The sequence below is a fragment of the Musca domestica genome, unplaced genomic scaffold, assembly GCF_030504385.1.
Source record: "Musca domestica strain aabys unplaced genomic scaffold, Musca_domestica.polishedcontigs.V.1.1 1, whole genome shotgun sequence".
Taxonomy (NCBI): Eukaryota; Metazoa; Arthropoda; class Insecta; order Diptera; family Muscidae; genus Musca; species Musca domestica.
The window spans coordinates 51,336,468-51,356,133 of NW_026712114.1; the positions used below are offsets into that span (position 1 = coordinate 51,336,468).

Here is a 19,666-nt window from a genome sequence, read left to right on the forward strand (position 1 = left end):
ATTTTTGTTTTTCAAAATTGAAATCGAAAACCAGAAACTGTACCAAGGGAATGTGGTTGTTGGGCTTGTTGCTAATGAGAAAAAAAAAACACACAAAAAAATCTTCAACTTTTAATAAGTTAATCATGGCGACATCTTGGTTGTCTTGGTTTATATTATGGCGATGTAGTTAATTGCGTGCAAAACCATTTGCTCTAGTATTGTCTTAAACTTGAGGCATTTCTATGCGTTTCCGAGTCTTGTAGCAGAGTTATGCGTTTCTGTCAACATCTCATACAGTAAGATGTGAAGCGTAACATTGCTACCGGCCAAATAACCTGCTTTTGGGAAAATCTCATTTACGCAAATGTGGAAAATACCCAACTATGATTCATGTGACCCGTTGTGGTTCACAAGCAATGACGTCAATGTATAGCTCTATTTAAGGATTAAAAAAGAGTGGAATATTGAATTGTCTTGAATAGGAATCAAATTATAAGAAAGAAGATAGACCGCCAGCTGTATTGGGAAAACCCAATAAAAATTACAAACAGGAGAAACAAAACAACAATTATCGCAAAGGAAGATTCTTACACCCGGTCGCACACCGTTCCCCTTGGCCTCTTATACAGGAATGTGTGAACAATTTTCTATCACAGGCTGTAGTATCCATTACGGATTTCAAAAAACAAATTTGAAACAATTCCGGTGAATAATGTCGCTAAAATCAAAAAAGTATCGAATATCGGGAGGTACCGTTATATGGGGGCTATAGCAAAACGTGGACATACATGGCCCATTTTCAATACCAAAAGTCTTGCGGATATAATATACATTTGAGTAAAATTTTATCAATCTATTTCATTTCGTTCGGAAGCTAGAGTGATTTCTACAGACAGGCAGGCGGACAGACGGACGTACATCGCTAAATCAACATAGAATTTTATGCTGATCAAGAATATATATACTTTGTGGGGTCTAAAATATATAGGGTTTTCATTGGTAGAACTTTTAAACCTCACGATGAGATTTTTCTAGCAGAACGGTGCGCTTTGATAAATCGTTTGATAAAGGATGTCTAGTCATCTATCATTATACATATTCTATGCGAAGCTCTTATACTCTTTTATGTGAAGACCTACTGGTCTTCGGTGACAGAAGACATACTGATTTGTGAGAGGAAACCTTCTCGTCATCTCTGAGAAGAAATTGTGATTTTCTGTCTTCTATGAGAGAAGACCCTCTGCACTTTTATGAGAAAAGACCCTCTAATCTTCTGTTAGAAAATATACATTGGTCTTCTGTGGACGAAGACCTACTAGTCTTCTATAAGAGAAGACTTTTCATGAGCGAATACCCTCTAATCTTCTATAAGAAAAGATCGAGTGGTCTAGTCTTCTGTGAGAGAAGACTTACCGACCCAGGTGTCTTCTGTGACAGAAGACCTACTGATCTGTGAAAGGAAACCTTCCTCTCTTATTTGAGAAGAAATTGCGATTTTCCCACTAAACTTCAAGACTCTTTAATATTTTGTAAACGAAGATAAAAAAACCTACTGGTTTTCTATGAAAGGAGACCTTTTGAACTGCTATGAAAGACCTACTAGTATCCTGTGAGAAGATCTATTAGTTTCTATGAGAGAAGAGCTACTAGTCTTCTGTGAGAGAAGGTCTACTAGTATTTTGTGGAAGAGCTACTAGTCTTCTGTGAGAGAAGACCTACTAGTATTTTGTGGCCATGTGGGGGCAAGACCTACTGGTATTCTGTCAGAGATGATCCACTAGACTTCTATCAGAGAAGACACTGTGGCCATCTATGAGAGGAGATCTACAGGTCTTTTGTGAAAGAAGACCTTCTAGTCTCTACAAGGTAAGATGAAAAAAGTTCAACCAACTTCAGACTTCGGTCATTTCTAAGTCACTCGTCCGACAGCTGTAAAAATAATTCCAGTGACAGCTCATTATATTGTTTACAAGCGTGCAAAAGCATTTTGATGAGAATTTTCCAGAAAAAACTTATTCGTGAAGGAATTCAAGGGTGATAGTGTGATTTCTTTATATTTGCTGGAAAACCACAAGTGGCTATCGTTAGAGCACTCCAGCATTTAAATTTGAATAAATCTTTTGTATTTCGTACCATCGCTCGTTACCGTGATACTGGTAGCGTAGCCCAATGTCAAGGAAGTGGACGGAAGAAAACAGCAACATCAGCAGAAATGGTTCGAAAAGTAAAGAAGCGACTTGGTCGAAACTCGCGTCTCAGTGGCCGAAAAATGGAAAATGGGTCGCCGTAACAGCCTATGGTCGCTCTCCGCTCGTATTGATCGACCGTGGCATCAGAATAAATACCGAATATTATCGCGAAAATATTTTGAAGGGTGTATTAAAAGCATATGGCACGCAAATATTTTGGTCGCAGACCTTGGATATTCCAACAGGACTCAGCACTATCGCACTCAGCACGCGCCAACCAAGAATGGTTACAAGATCAGGTTCCTCGCTTCATTTTCAGCGCACAATGGCCACCAATATTTACGGATACCAATCCGTTGGACATTTGTGTCTGGTGTATTTTAGAAAGCAATGCCGGCATTAAAAAAATACCAAAGTGTCGATCACCTCAAGCAAGCGCTTCGCCGGGAATGGGGCAAAATACCACAGAGCAACATTCAGGCAGCGTGTGACGGTTTCTTTGGCCGTTTGAAGGTCATAATTCGTGCCAAAGTTAACCGATTCGAACAAATTTAAATTTATTCTAAAATTTGATTCTATTTCCGACATTTTTTTCTTTCATTCAATAAAATGTAAAAAAAGTAAAAACTATGGCGTTTGACTTAGTTGCATATTTTTTATCTCACCCTATATGTGAGAAGTGCTTTTGGTCTTCTTTAAGAAGACGTTCTAGTCTCTATATGATGGCATTCCTGGTCATCTAAGAAAATATTTTCTGTTGGACTTTGTGTTTTTTGTATAGATATATCTTGGGCTTCTATATGGAGGCCTTCGAGTATTCTATGAGAAGATACTCTGGTCATCTGTGATATCTACAGTTATTCTATTCGGATACCGTCTGTCCTTCTTCTAAAGTGTATGGAATAACCTTCGATCTTCTATAAGAAGTCCTCATGTTTTTCTATGTAGGGAACTTCTGGTCTTCTATTAAAAATACTTTAAGTTTTTTCGATATTTTATCATCTCTTTCACAGGTGTAATAGGATCTAAGTATTAGATGTTTGGAATATTTCTATTCATTGAAGTCTATTAAGAAGATTTAGAGAAAAGAGGAGAGTTCTACTTCATTTAAATATTTTGATTTATATTTGCTTTCATGAAATTTATACGCGTTCTTGTCTACCTATACTTATTACAGTTCTCTTCAGTATAAAATGAGCTTTGCATATTTGCCCTTGTCGTTACTGTATAAGCAAATGAAAAGCTTGCCATGTAGTAATACATCCACTAAAAAAGATTTTCCTAAACTCATAAAAAGCTTTTCCATTCACTAAATTTTCTCTCAGCTCTTTTAATGGCAGCCAGCGAAGCGTTTTCCCATGGCGGAATTGTTATCAATTTTATAGAAAATATACAAAGCTTAATAATAACTTTGGAAACATAATCCTTTGATATCGCATATCTTGTACGGCTGTCAAGAAAACGTTTGGCGTTGTTTTAGACAATCCTGACGTTTGCCACTTGATGATAGCATGGCGGCCATTAATTAAAACTTATTTAAACTGGCGTAGTTACCGATCCAGACACAATATTCCACCAAACATTAGTGAGACAGCCATCTCGTTTTCACACATTTTTGTTTTTCATTTCTTTATTTCACTGTTTGGCTGCCAATGTTTTGATGCGTTTTCTTTGCACATGAAAAAATTAAATGAAATTTCTTATGTCACTCTCATCTGCATCATCATCATCGCCATCAGACTTTTGTCGATGTAATGACCCTGATGATAAAATGCAAAATGATCTACGGCGATAACATTGTTGTAAATCACTCCGCACTTCCACACAATGTTGTGAAGCTTCGCTGATCTCGGCTAACAATAATAATACGATTGTTATATTTAATACGGAAGATGCGGCCAAAAAGAAAACAAACTGCCAACAAAGTCGTTAAAAACAAAGTGACAAATTCCAAAAGGTGTTTGTTTTTTGTGCTGTTTTTTGTTTGTCTAATTAAACGCAGAAAGACAAGTGATACTGCCACCGGTCCTCTTTGAGCTTTTTGTTTATTTACCTACTCCAGCCGAATCAGAAGCAGATGAAAGTGGCATACCGAATGAGGTTTTGTACATGGGAAGCTCTAACTAATTTTAGTAGATGGAAAGTTCTAATTCTTCATAGAAAAAATACATCATGCGGTTTTTTCGTAGATAGAAGACATTCAAGAGGATTCTACATCCGACAAAGTTTTAAAATGTCAATACAGAAGTCTAAAGGTCATAACCGAAGATCTTCTTATAAAAAACCGGAAGACCTTATCATATATGTCCAGAAGGTCTTCCTATAAAAGATCAAAAGTTCTTCTCTTTGAAGACCAAAAATATTATCATTAAAGAACAAAAGGTCTTTTCACAAAACACCTAAAAGTCTTTTCATGGAAGGCCAACCTATTTTTTTATCATAAAAGGTCAACAAAAACTTCATTCTAAAAAAAACTAAAAGTCTTCTCCAAGATCAAAAGGCCTGCACATAGAAGACGAAAAAGGTCAGATCATACAAGAGCAAAAGTCCTTCTCATATAAGAGCAAAAGGTCTTCTCATAGAAGGCCAACATTTTTTCTCATAGAAGAGCAAAAGGTCTTCTCATAGTAGAGCAAAAGGTCTTCTCATAGAAGAGCAAAAGGTCTTCTCATAGAAGAGCAAAAGGTCTTCTCATAGAAGAGCAAAAGGTCTTCTCATAGAAGAGCAAAATGTCTTCTCATAAAAAACAGAAGGTCTTCACATAGAAGACGAAAAGGTCTTCTCATAGAAGAGCAAAAGGTCTTCTTGTTATAGAAGGTCAGAAGGTCTTCTCATAGAAGACCAGAAGGTCTTCTCATAGAAGATCAGAAGGTCTTCTCACATAAGATCGGAAAGTCTTCTTATAGAAGATCAGAGGGTCTTATCATAGAAGATCAGAAGGTCTTCTTGTTATAGAAGGTCTTCTCATAGAAGACCAGAAGGTCTTCTCATAGAAGATCAGAAGGTCTTCTTATAGAAGATCAGAGGGTCTTCTTATAGAAGACCAAAATATCTTCTCATAGAAGACGAAAAGGTCTTCTCATAGAAGAGCAAAATGTCTTCTCAAAGAAGAGCAAAATGTCTTCTCAAAGAAGACGAAAAAGGTCTTCTCATAGAAGAGCAAAAGGTCATCTCATAGAAGAGCAAAAGGTCATCTCATAGAAGAGCAAATGGTCTTCTCATAGAAGACCAAAAGGTCTTCTCATAACAGACCAAAAGACCTTCTCATAGAAGACCAAATGTCTTCTCATAGAAGACCAAAAAGTCTTCTCATAGAAGACCAAAAGGTCTTCTCATAACAGACCAAAAGACCTTCTCATAGAAGACCAAAAGACCTTCTCATAGAAGAACAAAAGACCTTTTCATAGAAGACGAAAGGCCTTCTCATAGAAGACGAAAAGGTCTTCTCATAGAAGACGAAAAGGTCTTCTCATAGAAGACGAAAAGGACTTCTCATAGAAGACCAAAAGATCTTCTCATAGAAGACCAAAAGACCTTCTCATAGAAGACCAAAAGGCCTTCTCATAGCAGACCAAAAGACCTTCTCATAGAAGACCAAAAGGCCTTCTCATAGAAGACGAAAGGCCTTCTCATAGAAGACGAAAAGGTCTTCTCATAGAAGACGAAAAGGACTTCTCATAGAAGACGAAAAGGACTTCTCATAACAGACCAAAAGACCTTCTCATAGAAGACCAAATGTCTTCTCACAGAAGACCAAAAAGTCTTCTCATAGAAGACCAAAAGGTCTTCTCATAACAGACCAAAAGACCTTCTCATAGAAGACCAAACGACCTTTTCATAGAAGACGAAAGGCCTTCTCATAGAAGACGAAAAGGTCTTCTCATAGAAGACGAAAAGGACTTCTCATAGAAGACGAAAAGGTCTTCTCATAGAAGACGAAAAGGACTTCTCATAGAAGACCAAAAGATCTTCTCATAGAAGACCAAAAGACCTTCTCATAGAAGACCAAAAGGCCTTCTCATAGCAGACCAAAAGACCTTCTCATAGAAGACCAAAAGGCCTTCTCATAGAAGACGAAAGGCCTTCTCATAGAAGACGAAAAGGTCTTCTCATAGAAGACGAAAAGGACTTCTCATAGAAGACGAAAAGGACTTCTCATAACAGACCAAAAGACCTTCTCATAGAAGACCAAATGTCTTCTCACAGAAGACCAAAAGTCTTCTCATAGAAGACCAAAAGGTCTTCTCATAACAGACCAAAAGACCTTCTCATAGAAGACCAAACGACCTTTTCATAGAAGACGAAAGGCCTTCTCATAGAAGACGAAAAGGTCTTCTCATAGAAGACGAAAAGGACTTCTCATAGAAGACGAAAAGAACTTCTCATAGAAGACGAAATGGACTTCTCATAGAAGACGAAAAGGACTTCTCATAGAAGACCAAAAGGTCTTCTCATAGAAGACCAAAATACCTTCTCATAGAAGACCAAAAGGACTTTTCATAGAAGACGAAAAGGCCTTCTCATAGCGGACCAAAAGACCTTCTCATAGAAGACCAAAATACCTTCTCATAGAAGACCAAAAGGACTTTTCATAGAAGACGAAAATGCCTTCTCATAGAAGACCAAGAGAAGACGTTAAAAATATTTAATAGATATGTTAATGAAGTAGAGGACTAACAGTTTAATGTTGTCAAGACCGAGACTTCTTTTTAGAAAATATCTCAAACTCATTTCGAAAAGTTATTGATCCTGTTTGTGGTAGAGAACATGAAAAAATCCCAACAAATGGTCACAACTTCGCTTTGCTCGCTTTCGTGCTGGTCATTTGCAGTTAACGCACGCTAAGCTTGAAGAAAAGAAGCCGGTGGCTGAAGTCAAAGGCAAAAGCTTAGCTTAGCGATAGGTGCTGCGCATGCGCTAACAATGCCGTTGCAGTTCCCCCAACAATGGTCTACTGGTCGGCGCAGCAAAGCAGCGCATATAAATATCAACGATTTTTAAGCGCACACGTTAGTCTGCCGTTACAAGCATTTGAAGTCAGAGCCAAACCAAAAGCGAAACAAATCGAATAACCGCCCAACGGAAAACTGAAAGAAAATCCAAAAGGCAGAGCTTTTTGCATTGGGGTTGAATTTCAAATAAAACGTTGTAACGTTTGCGATTTTGAATAAATAAATTAAGTTGAATTGAATTGAGTTTATTAAAAAATTCGGCGAAAAATCTAAAATAATCGACACTTGTAAAGTGAAAAAATAATTAATTCATAAAAAACGTATTTTTCGATAAGATTGCATGCAACAATTGTAAACAAAAAATTGCGTTACAACAATTTTGTGTAAAAAATAACCACAAACAAGAATAGTTAATGAAATAAAATCGTAAAAGAAAACGAACGCAAAATAAAATCCAAAATACTTTCCTTCTTACCTACATTACAACGACAGAGGCCTTGACAAGGAAGTGCTGAAATTAAAAAAAATACATTTCTCGTTACAAAAAGAAAGAAAGAAAGAAAGAAAAAACATAGTAATGTTGTAAAAAAATTAAAACAAAGTTATTAATATTTATAACAAACAAATAATTTGAGCAAATAAACTCCAAAGGAGAACTCAAAAAACAACGAATCAACTGAAGCTAAAGCAATCCATTAATTCCGGCTAGACTGTTGAAAATAAGGTAAGTGTTTTAGTATCACATTCCGCAATTGACTTGTAATTAGTATTTCGAATTTATTTCGATTTGTGTGTTTGTGTCTGTTTCTCGCTTCGTTTCAATTATTTCAGTTACTTTTGTTTGGCGTGAAAGTTAATAATTTGAATTAGTTTTTTTTTTTTTTTTTTTTTTTTTTGCAAATTAGGTATACGAATTTAACTTCGATTTTTAACTTCGAATTTTATTTGCACTGTTGAGTATTTAAATTGCATGGAATAGAGTTGTATCCAAGCACAAGTTGGCAAATTGTTTAGTTTATGAATATTATATGGGTAAAACATAAATTAATACTTTTACCAATAATACAATTTAATGCCAAATTAAAAACAAGTAAGCAAAGGCTACAGTCGAGCGGGGCCGACCGTTGAATACCCTACAACACTATAATAAACGATACAGTTTATATAGGCGAGATACTCGAAAGAATTCCACAAGATATTGTGACAAATAATAAAAAGAAAACCATCAGGTTTCGTTCTCTAATTTTCGAATAATAGCAACTTAAACTAATTTGCTCATTTCCAATATATTGGTGGATGTTGCACGTAAATGGTCTTCCTAGATCTGGAACCAATACTTCCCAAAGACCTATAATCTCTCAGAAGTGGCAAAAAATTAACATTTATTATTGGTTTTTGACTGAAATGCATCTATATGAGACACAGACATTTGACTATATTCTTCAACGAAATCAGCGTTAACGAAATAGTCAGAAGTGCGTCTTTCCTGTATTTGTGAATTCTCCAAAGAGTCACTGGAATGGACTTTTTCGTATTTGTCTACAAAAGTTGGCAAACTATTTCACACATTGAATATTTTTGGATGGCCATCCAAAACTACTTGGCTTTTGCAATGTCCGGTAACCCCCATTCAAATGTGCGTGAGGATCGGGCGATAATTACGACCTGCTGACAATTTTGCAGTTTTTTTGGTCCATTTCATCCCCTAAATATATGGCGATCATCTCCAAAAAGAGTAGGCTTCTATTCTGACCCTCATCTTATCCCCATGCAAAATTTCGTAAGGATCGGGCCATAAATGCGATCTGTATATGATATCCTGATATCCTCACTACTTAGTTTTGTTAACTGCAGAAATATTACCAAATGTTTAATTCAAAATGAAAATATGCCAAAAATATGACAAAATTGAAAAAATATGAGAAAATATTACAAAATCAATATTTTTATCTTTAGAGAGATATTTTTATGAGATTTTTTTAGACGTTGTTTTTTTCCTGCCAAGAGGCCATTCTGAATTAATGAGAACTGTCGAAATCAGTTCAGCCGTTCTCGACATATAAGATATCTTTCAAGCATATCTTCTTTGATAGACATATATATCGCATATATTTTGCTATATATCCGTTTTGTTGGATGTTAACATCAATGTAAAGATCAGAAGTAACCTTGTCATGGCTTTGTGATTTCGCCGGGATTTAAAATATTCGCGGTTTAATGAAAAATTTTGAATTTTTTCAACACAAAAGATATGGTCTATTTTACCCGCTAAATATTATCCGATGACCACCCAAATTGGTAGGCTTCTTCCCCGCCCTAAACTCTAGGTACATGCGAAGTTCGACGAAATTTTTTCAGTTTTCGGTCCATTTCGACCCCTAAATATTACGCGATCATCTCCAAAAGAAATAGGGTTCTATTCTGACCCTAGCCCCACCTCCATTCTAAATTTCGTGAAGATCGGGCCATAATTGCGACCAGTAGAGTGATTACAAATTAACATGGACAGACGGACGGACGGACATACATAGCTAGATCGACTCAACTCGGCGAGATAGGAAGATCCATATATACTTTCCTATGTGGGAAATCAATATTTCGAGGTGTTACATAATTTTGGCCCAATCAAACTTATAATACCCCCAACACATAGTGTTGTAGGGTATAATTACAATTAAATTTAAATTGGCTCGGTCTGGACCCTTCTAAAGTGGTAAATTTTTAGACATTTCTAAAAAAATTTGTTTGAAAAATCGTATTTTGTTCAGAAAAGCTTTCCGAAGAAGGTTTTGTTGACATCGGTGATTCCTAATGAAACTATCGAAAAAAATCCTTACAATGATATATGGGGGATAAGATTTATCGACCATTGTAACGCAGAAGGACAATATGTGTTTGTATAATTATTATTATTATTATTAAGATAATAATAATGTAACTAGATCTTCGATTGGGTCAAAATATTTTTGTAAAGAATTAATGGCAAAGTCTTAAACATTTTTTAAAGTTTTTTTTTTTTCAAGAATCGTGAGTCTTGATTTTTGAAATAAATTTTACAACGTCTTGCTGGATAATCAAAAACATCCTGCCCAAAAACCTTGAATTTATTAAAATTTCTAAATCGATAGCTGTGAGTTCAAGACTTGGCGTCAGCTATAGATGTAGGATTTGAAACTACACTTAATATTCAAATTGAAAGTTCAATATCTACAGCATACAAAGTAAAAAAGAGATTGTGGAAAATTCAAAAAATAAATAAAATAAAAAACATGTTAACAAGTATCAGTCGGTTTTTGCTGACAACTATATAGCATGCAATGTTCGATTATTTAAATATATTTTGACTTCTGTTATGTTTATTCAAATTGTTGACCCTCTATGGAGTGGATTCCGAAGGAACGGACCAATATTGTTCATTTCATATCGGACCTAAATAAATATTATAAAAATATTGCGACGTGCCAGGTTTGGACTATATTGGTTGGAGTGGACCGATATGTCCCATCTTTACACCAGACCATGGGTTAATAAAAATATTGTGATGTGTAAAATATGAAGAGAATCGGATGCTTATTTCGGATTTTAACATCGTTTTGGTTATTTAAAACTTTGAACCTTTGTGGGGGAGGTACCAGAAGAAATGGTCCGATCTCTACCATCTTTTTAACAGATCTTGTATTGATAGAAATATTGAGATTTGTAAAATTCTGAATGGAAGCAAATGTTAATTTTGCGTTTTATGAGCTTCTCAGACATTCAAAATTTTGACCCTTTGTGGGGGAGGTACCAGAAGGAGTGGACCGATATATTCTATCTTCACACCAGACCTTGGGTTAATAAAAATATGTGATGTGTGTAACTTAAAGACAATCGGAATCTTACATCACACTTACATCAAAATTTGACACTTTGTGGGGGAGGTATTTGTTGTAGTGCACCAATATTGCCCATTTTCGCACTTGACCTAGCACTGATGTCATTATTAGGATTTGGAAAGTTGGAACAAAATCGGATTATCCTGTGTCTTTCTGTGCATTTTTTTTTTTTTTTTTGAAAATATAGACTTTTTTGGGGATTTACCTGAAGGAGTGAACCGATGTTGCCCATCTCCGAACTCGATCTAAGTTTGAAATTATAAAAATTTGGACCAAATCCGACATTCCTTTCGAGATTTATCGTGTGCACATCGACTGATCGACTCCAAATGTCCTGAAACGGATTTGGTCCAAGAGACCTAGGGGCTAAAACTATTATTTTAATGATGCACGTTTTTGCCGTATCAAATGACATAGCCATATGGCTGGGGGTATAATGTTTTTTTCTACATTTTTGTCGATTTAAGACGACAAAATGCTTTGGACTTTACTATTGTACCTTTCTTCGAGGGAGGACTTTATTTACTTTAAGCTAAAAAACAATAATAAGTTTTTGCCGGGTATTATGTCTGCTAGTTTATAAGATCAGTCAGTACAAGTTTATGGACGTTGCCACAATGTGAACCACACACATTGACAATTATATTGGAATATGCAAAATAAAAATGAAGCCAAAATCGTTTCACACTTTATGCGATATACGACCATTACAAATATTTATCCTTAATGGGGGAGGAACTCAAAAAAGTTGGGCGATATTCTTGGTTTTTGCGGACCTCAGTCTGGTAAAACTTACGATGTTTTTTAATTTTTATAAAGTTGGATACTCCCGTTGTGTGGGCATAGACCAGAAAGAGTGGAACAATATTTGGACCAAATATTATATTTTCGGCAATTTCATTGTACACAAATCAACTGGTCACATTTCGGACGTGTCAAATGATACGTACAATAACGAGTGATTATGAACCTAAGGGACACATGACCAGACCAAAATATATTTAATTTGGCCATGTACCGCTTCTTAAGTTTTCCTTTAATTTCAAACAATTGATTCCAGAGTTTCTTGGAAATTTGGAGACGAAATCTTAATTTTGAGGAAATCTGATTTTTGGATTATAAGCACGTCTTATAAAATATGGTGAAAATCTAACTATTTTTCGAAATGTTCCAAAACCCTGAAACTTACGATCATACACGGCCTTAAATGGACGAAATCCATTTCGGAATGTTTCGTCGGTCTATCTGCTTGGTACACACGGTAAAACTCGAAGCTGTTTACGATTCCATTCAGTATAGTTTTAATTGAACATTAGGTCAATTTTCGTTCCATAAAAATGAAATTCTTAAAAACGAATTACAATATTTGAAAATTTCGGTTCCTGTATATATTTTTATATACCTCAATTTATACGTTTATTTGTTGCAATTCCGTTGCAAAGTGACCTGGAAAATTTGGTTTTTTTTCATACAAAAGTGTTAACCCGTTTCTGTACTGCCCTGTCCTAAACTATATTCCATTGCAAAATTTCATTTCGAATGGTCTATAATTCTGAGCTATACTGTGACGGTTAAATCAGAAATAATACTGTTTTTTAACTCTTTTATCCACAAAATATTTTACGATCATCTACAAAAAAAAAAAAAAAAAACAGACTTCTATTCTGACCCTAATCTGATCGTATGTAAAATTTCGTGGCGATCAAGCCATAATTTTTCAGAAAAAAGTCGGTCACTTATGTGCAGTGATTTAAGATTTCAAAATAGCAAATTACAGACAAACGACATATAAAAACGGTCGATTTTAAATTTTGTAAATTACTTTAAATGAGAAACAAAATTGACAAATTACAGCCAATCGGAAAAGAGCTAGGGAAAAGGGATTAATAAAAATGTTGATCATTTGTGTGAAAGGTTTCAGAAGGGTTAGAATGAGCCATTACCCATTGGGATATGCTCAGACTGAAGAAAATCAAGCACTGATTTCAAATTTTATGAGAGTTATAAATATTCAAAATTTTAACATTAAGGGGAAGTAATATTTTCAATATTCCCTCCGATGTCTGATACAAATACTATTCATTTGTTTTGAGCTTTTGTAGATCCTTATATTCCATTTTTGTACCTAGCCAAAGCCACATCCAAATATAACAACGTGGCAATTTTCAACTATGTTTATCGGATACTCTCTTCGCTGAATCCTGAAATCCTTATCCTTTGTGTGAAAGGTTTCAGAAGGAGTAGAATGAGCCATTACCCATTGGGATATGCTCAGACTGAAGAAAATCAAGCACTGATTTCAAAGTTTATGAGAGTTATAAATATTCAAAATTTTAACATTAAGGGGGAGTAATATTTTCAATATTCCCTCCGATGTCTGATACAAATACTATTCATTTGTTTTGAACTGTTGTAGATCCTTATATTCCATTTTTGTACCTAGCCAAAGCCTCATCCAAATATAACAACGTGGCAATTTTCAACTATGTTTGTCGGATACTCCCTTCGCTGAATATGAGATTTTTATTTTTATGGTAGAAGTAAAAAGAGTGAACAAAATTATATACGATTTTCATACATGCTCTAATATAGACAAAAATTAGGATGTGCCAAGCTTGAAAAAAGTCGAACACTTATTACAAGAGTCATTATTTAAAACTTGAAAAATTTGTAGGGGATGTACAAAAGAAATAGTTCAAACCTGTTCAAACCTGACCTAAATCTTGCCCAAGGCTTTAATACACCCTCCAGAATATTTTGGCGATAATATTCGGCATTTATTCTGATGCGACGGTCTATTAATACGAGCGAAGAGCGACCATCGGCTTTTATGGCAGCACACACCATCACCACGTCCGGCGCTTGTGTTCTGGTGGCCAACCGAAGGTGCACATTTTTAGCTGACCTCTTTGGCAAGTAACCACGATCATTTTGTTTGTTTACAAACTGCTGGACAAAAAATGTTTTCTCATCGGAGAAACCCAAATTCGATAGTTCACGATTTTCGCCCAAGCGAAGCAACTCTTTAGCTCTTTTGAGTCTATTTTGTTTCTGTTGCGGTGCAAGTTCTGGCACTTTTTGGAATTTCTATGGCTTTACCTCGAGCTCATTTTTCAATATTTGCAGAATGGAATATTACGATATGTTCAGCCCACGAGCCATTTTTCGGCAACTGTGAAGCGGGTTTCGATCAAGTCGCTTCTTTACTTTTCGAACCATTTCTGCTGATGTTGCTGTTTTTTTCCGTCCACTTCCTTGGCGTCGGTCTACGCTACCAGTATCACGGCAACAAGCGTTTGTACGAGACACAAAAGATTTATTCACATTTAAATGCTGGAGTGCCTTTACGATAGCCACTTGGGGTTTTCCAGCCAAATATATAGAAATCACACTATTACGCTTGAATTCCATCACGAATAACTTTTTTTCTGGAAAATTCTCACCAAAATGCTTTTGTACGCTTCTAAACAATATAATGAGCTGTCATTGGAATAATTTTATCAGCTGTCGGACGAGTGCCTTAGAAATGACAGCAGTCTGAAGTTGGTTGCAGTTTTTTAATCTCACCCTGTATAGTTGCACATGTGATTACAATTAAACATGGACAGACGGACGGACACATAGCTAGATTGACTCAGCTCGGCAATATAGGAAGATACGTATAAAACGTCCTATGTGCAGGACCAATATTTCGAAGTTATACCAACCAGTTGTAATACCCTCAACACATAGTATTTTTGAGAATAATATAAATGTTGGCTCTGTGTGGGAGTGATTCCCAAAGGGGTGGACGGACACATTACCCCTCATCCAAGATTTCATGTTGTCCATATGGGATATGAGAGGATTGAAGAAAATCGTCCACTGATTTTACATTTCATGAGAGTTATTTGTATTCAAGATGTTGACTGATATTTTCAAGATTCCCTCCTAAATCAGATATATAGATACGATAAAATGGGTTAAATTTTTGATGGGAGGGGAACCAGAAAGAATGGACCGATATATTTCATTTTCATACTTAATCTATTATACGGGAAATATTGGATGTCTGAAGTTTGAAGAAAATCGGAAGTGCATCAGCATGATGCATTTTCGCACATGACCTAAATCTTACATAAATATTACCATGTACCACTTTGCAACTCCCTTTGCTTTATTTTGTGGAGCAGGTACTAGAATAGAATATATTGAAATGTGCGTAGTTTCACTCAATATGAGATTTATATTATTTCACTTTCATTCGGAAGATGCCAAAAGAACTGTACGAATATTGGCCATCTTCTAACGCTATCTAGTTTGTACCAAGTTTGGACCATATCGGGCACTTCTTTCAAAAGTAAACGTGGCCCCAGAAAGACTGTCGGACGTTTATCGCCAGATCGATTCCAAATGTCCTGAAACGGATTTCGTCCAAAGTATTTAGTGGTCTAATACCTTTAGGCTGATTACAACTTAAGCCTTTGACACAACGACATACCGAAGGCGGCAGTAGTTCGTTATATAGGATTTTTTACCAATCACTAGACATTTATTGAATTTTTTGGCATAAAGAAATTCTACATAGGGAGAATCCTATATTTTTTTAAAATATTAATACTAAACCTGGACTTATATAGGACCCATACATATAATTGGAACTTTTTGCTAGATTTCAAAAGGATGTATAAAATAATATTGCCTCTATCTAGAGTTCAAATGACAGACACATGTAGGATTATTTTACTTCCTATGATTTCGATTGAATTTTACAAAAGCTTTTAGTGTTTGAAATCATATTTAATTTCATTAATTTCATATAAAAACTAGAAAGCAAAGGCTATAGTCGTGCGGGGCCGACTATGTAATACCCTACAACACTACAATATGTTAGAAGCCCCTTATGTCCCAATCCATTTCGCTTTTGAAATTAGGATTTTGACTAGGGACATTTGCCCAATTTTCATTTTACAGATAAATATAATCCAATGGTCATCCAAAATGCTAGAATTCTTCCCTGTCCATAACTCTCTTCACAGGCGTGTCGATTGGCTTCACTTGTGTAATCGGAAAAACATTTCTGTTTTTTGTTAATTTGAACCCCTAAATATTTTGCAATCATCTCCAACAGTAAGAAGCCCCTCTGTATCTCCAAATTTAGATTCATTTATATGATTTGCTTGTCTACGATATTTGGCTATATTCGTCAACGAAATCAGCATAATAAAGCCAGATGTTTTCCATTTGCGTATTTCGGATATCGCCTATAAGTAATGCTGGTATTTTTTCACACAAAATTAGTGGTCCATGGTACCCGCTGTCCTAAACTCTAACTTTATGCGAGATTTCGTGTCCTCTGATTTCTATTTGTCACCTTTATAACGGCTGCAAAATCAGGAAAATTTTTAGTTGTTGGTCCATTCCAACCCCTAATATATTGCGGACATCTTTGAAAACAATAGGCCTAGTCCTTCTGAGCCCAACCCTACCCTTGTGAAAATTTTCGTGAGGATCGGAGGATATTTGCAATCCTTATATAATAACCCCAACCTGTGTTGTAAGGTGAAAAAATATTACAAAATATTATAAGTCAAATTGAAAAAATCGCATGCGATAAAAAATATGAAAAAATAAAAAATGTCACAAAATACTACAAAATCTATAATAACATCTTTACTGGCATATTTTTCTGCAATTTTTTTAGATTTTATACTTTCATGTCAAGAGGGCATTCTGAATTGACAAAATTTGTCAAAATCGGTACAGCCCTTTTTGAGATATAAGCATTTTAACTAACATCCCCTTCCCTTATATATACACATTGTATATATTTTGCTATATATATCCGATATATTTACTATCGGCATCTACGTAACGGTCAGAATTGATCTGTTCGTCTATTTGTGGTTTCGGCGGGATTAAAAATATTCGCGGTTTAATAGAAAATTTGACTTTTATTTAACACAAATGTTGTGACATATTTCACCCACTAAATGTTACCCGATGACCATCAAAATTGGAAGGCTTCTGTCCAGCCCTAAGCTCTAGCCCCATGCTATCTTCCGCGTCGATTGGTCTATAATTGCGACCTGTAGAGCAACTGCAAAATCATTAATTTTTTTCAGTTTTTGGTCCATTTTAACCCCTACATGTTATGCGATCATCTCCCAAAGAAATAGGGTTCTATTCTGACGCTAGCCCAACCTCTATTCTAAATTTCGTGAAGATCAGGCCATAATTGCGACCTGTAGAGTGATTACAAATTAACATGAACAGACGGACGGACGGACATACGTAGCTAGATCGACTCAACTCGGCGAGATAGGAAGATCCATATATACTTTCCTATGTGGGAAATCAATATTTCGAGGTGTTACATAATTTTTGGCCCAATCAAACTTATAATACCCCCAACACAAAGTGTTGTAGGGTATAACAAAATTACCTTCCTACGCATTCATTTTCAGACTAATCAAATCGGTTGCATTCATTCATTCAATTTTTGATGACTCTTAATGGTTGTGTCAGATCTTGTAAATACCAATTTACTGCACTCGCAGACACTTCCAAATGTTTTCATCATGCAACGGCACTCACAACGTCGTACAACAGAATCACGAACAGTTTTTGCTACAGATATTCCGATATTCCAAACTGCAGTTAGTACATGTCATTATTGCTTCCCATGCGATAAATAAAATGAAGAAAACAAAAACAAAACCGAAAACGAAAACACTTCAAAGCCAAAAACAGATCAGACAAAGTTCGAATATTGCATTCGACAAACAGTTGCACAAATCTCAGCAGGCAGCTAGGTGGCAGGCAGATAGACAGACAGACTGGCAATGGCAGAATTGCCCTAAAAAGTTCACACGCTGACACTGTGTCAGTGGGTAAAGACAAGCCAAACAGCAAATGGGAAATTTGTCATGACAAAATTTAAATAATCCAATCCAAGCCTCTTTGAACGCTTAAGCCAATCAAACGAACTTAATCTCCTCCTCAACACCAAATAATGTCCGAAAGAAAACCCAGACAATTAAAAAAGTCTAAAGAAAAACAAAGACACTTTTTTTTTCGTCAACAAATGAACAAAATAATAAACTAGGTGCGGTAACTACTCCCAACAATGGACACGATTCCCTGGGCACAAGCAGCCAAAAAAAAAGAAAAACCACACAAAGTTTCCATACAAAAGATTTCCATTTAAAATATTTTGTTTTTTTTTTTTTTTTGGAAAAGAGGCGGGGAGTCAAATGAACTGCATGAAAATGTAGGCCTCCCTTCAATGAGATTTTAACCCTATTATTCCACTCATACGTAACCCAACATATTTGCCATTATGGATGTATGTATGTAAGTCTGCCTGTCTGTCCAACATTGATAGGTGTAATTATGTCAACATCTTTTTTACTTGTTTAATATTTTGTTTGAAATCTTTCACAAAGAGAAAGGTATCACCCATATTTCTCGGTTTTAACAATGGAAAATAGATCCCCATCTCTAGGAAGGGGGAGACCACAGTATTTAAATTGTTTTAAATACGTCACTAATTTAGAGCGACATGTCATTGATGACATCTTAACTACAGCTTGTTGCGCAAGGCTTATTTGCATTTCAATTTTTCTTTTTGTCTCAACTTTCCCATCCGAGGAAAATAGGCAGAGATGGTGATAATTATATGTTTCAATTTGCTGCCACTGGAATTGAAATGATGTGAATGGAGTATGTAATTAACTAACTTTACGCTTGCTAAATAATTTGTGATTGTGGTCGGCTGCTTTTGCCCGCAGCTGTATACCTTAAGCCTATAACGGCATATATAACAAGTAAGAAAAGGCTATAGTAGTGCGGGGCCGACCACGTGATACCCTACAAAACTGCAATATGTTCGAAGTCCCCTTATATCCAAATCCATTTTGTAAGATTTCGTTTTTGAAATAATGTCAAAGAGCCCCGCCCAGAGGTTACACTTAGTTTTTTGGCCCGGAGAATTTGGCAAAAGTTGTGGTCCATTTTACAGCTAAATGTAATCCAATGGTCATCCAAAATCTAGACTTCTTTCCTGTCCTTAACTCTCTTTCGATGCGAAATTCCGTGTCGATTAGTTTCAATTGTGGTCTATAGAGCGACTACGAAATTAGAAAAAAAATTTTTTTTAGTCCATTTGCACCTCTAAATGTACATCTTAAGAACAATAGGCTTTAATTCTGACCCTAACCCTACCTCCATGCCAAATTTCGTGAGGATTTGACGATAATTGCGACATGCATATAATAGCCTCAAAACGTAGTGTTGAAGGGTGTAAACATTTAGAAAATTTACAATTTAAAATTGTAAGTCAAATTGAAAAAATCGCATGCGATAAAAAATATGACAAGAATTGAAAAAAATGGAACGAAAAATATTCTCTTTTTATTGGTATATTTTTCTGCGATTTTCTGCTTTTCTGGCAAAAGACCATTCCGAATTGATGGGAATTTTGAAAATAGGCCCAGTGGTTTTTGATTTATAAGTAGAATAAATAAGATCAATTCTTTTATCTATATATTGTACCTATTTTGCTATATACCCGATTTCATTGTAATGGTCAAAAGTGATCTTTTAATGTATTAGTGATTTGGCAGGGGTTGAAAATATTCGCGGTTTAGTGGAAATTTTCCTATTTTCTTACAAAAAAGTTAGGGTC

The 19,666-nt window shown here is 35.6% G+C and overlaps 1 protein-coding gene across 1 annotated transcript in view; it reads left to right on the forward strand.

Moving 5' to 3' along the window:
- The first annotated feature begins 7,167 nt into the window (after positions 1–7,167).
- LOC101899725 (peroxidase) overlaps positions 7,168–19,666 on the forward strand; it is a 142,430-nt gene continuing 129,931 nt past the window's right edge. Inside the window, exon 1 of the mRNA XM_059124027.1 lies at positions 7,168–7,847. The gene's annotated coding sequence lies outside the window, so the exon portion shown is untranslated. The remainder of the gene's footprint in view (positions 7,848–19,666) is intronic.